At 44.4% G+C, this 1,195-nt stretch overlaps 1 long non-coding RNA gene across 1 annotated transcript; it reads left to right on the plus strand.

Moving 5' to 3' along the window:
- Nucleotides 1-325: 325 nt before the first annotated feature.
- Nucleotides 326-1,195, plus strand: LOC123091469 (uncharacterized). The gene is made up of 3 exons (XR_006443197.1): nucleotides 326-340; nucleotides 457-745; nucleotides 1,159-1,195. It is a non-coding gene; the product is annotated as an uncharacterized lncRNA (long non-coding RNA).

Here is a 1,195-nt window from a genome sequence, read left to right on the forward strand (position 1 = left end):
TGTGCGATAATTACGTAAAAGTACGTATAGAAGTCTAATATGAAAAATGGATGGTACAGCTCAATAACTCCTGCTTGTACAACACACACCACGAGACTAGTCCTTTGTGATGGGTCATGTTTGCTGAAACTAGACACCCAAGGCCAGGATGGTACAGATGAGTTCCACACCTAGAATGCATGCTAGCTAGCTCTTGATGAGAGAGAAATTAAGGGAGGAGGGAGAAAATCTTGTAGGTAGCTAGAGAGGAGATCTAGAGAAGAGAAAGAAAATAAAAGGGAGGGGAGTGGGGGAAAAGCTGTGCGTGGGGGCTGTGCTGTGAGGATAATGGAAGTGGGAGGTGGGTGTCCCTCCTCCACTGCCTCATTTCTCTTTCTCTCTCTTAAAGACTTAACCAATCGGTCTTTCTCTCTCTCTCTCTCTCTCTATCCATCCATCTCTGCTTTTCCCTTTCAGCTGGAGGAGATCTTGGGAGGAAAGATATATAGTCCAGTGTCGTCTCTGTAGAGAGCAAAAGGGAAAGGAGCTCGCAGCAGGTACTTAAGCACTGACATGAGTGATCTCATGGTCCAGAGATACCCTCCTTCTTCTTCTTGTTCCTCCTTCCTCTCTCTTCCCGCCTCTCTCTAGGATCTTCACCTCTCATGCTCTTTTAGAGAGAGAGAGGGGAGAGAGATTACTTATATGCAAGCTATCGGCACGGCTAGCACGTGTGCATGCAGGCAGAGCTGCATCGATTCTTGAGGTAAGCTCATGATGTGTGCCGGTTGCGTTGACATCTGGTTTCTTTGTTAAATCACTTGATGAAGATGGGTACCTTCTCTTTTTCCTTATTTTTATAGTTTGTTGATACTGATGCCTATTCCACACACACAAACATCTCTCTCATCCTCTCTTCTTCCAGAGCTTTTGAGCTTAAGCTAGCTAGAGTATTGGAGTTCTTCCATGCATACATGCCATGCAGCTTACCTCTCTTTCCTCCACCTCCCTCCCCCCTCTCTTTGTCTTTCCTCTATCTATAATTCTGCATGGCTCGTGGATCCAATTTTTTTTTTCCATGGCAAATCATCCGAAAATTTTAAATCACTGCCCTGTTTTTTTTCATCTTGTTATATAGAGTATATGTGTTCTTAAGTTCTTGGCACTTCTTTTTGACAGGTCAAAGCCACAACAAGCTCCACTGAAGAAGAGAGAG

Source organism: Triticum aestivum, chromosome 4B (assembly GCF_018294505.1).
Source record: "Triticum aestivum cultivar Chinese Spring chromosome 4B, IWGSC CS RefSeq v2.1, whole genome shotgun sequence".
Classification (NCBI taxonomy): domain Eukaryota; kingdom Viridiplantae; phylum Streptophyta; class Magnoliopsida; order Poales; family Poaceae; genus Triticum; species Triticum aestivum.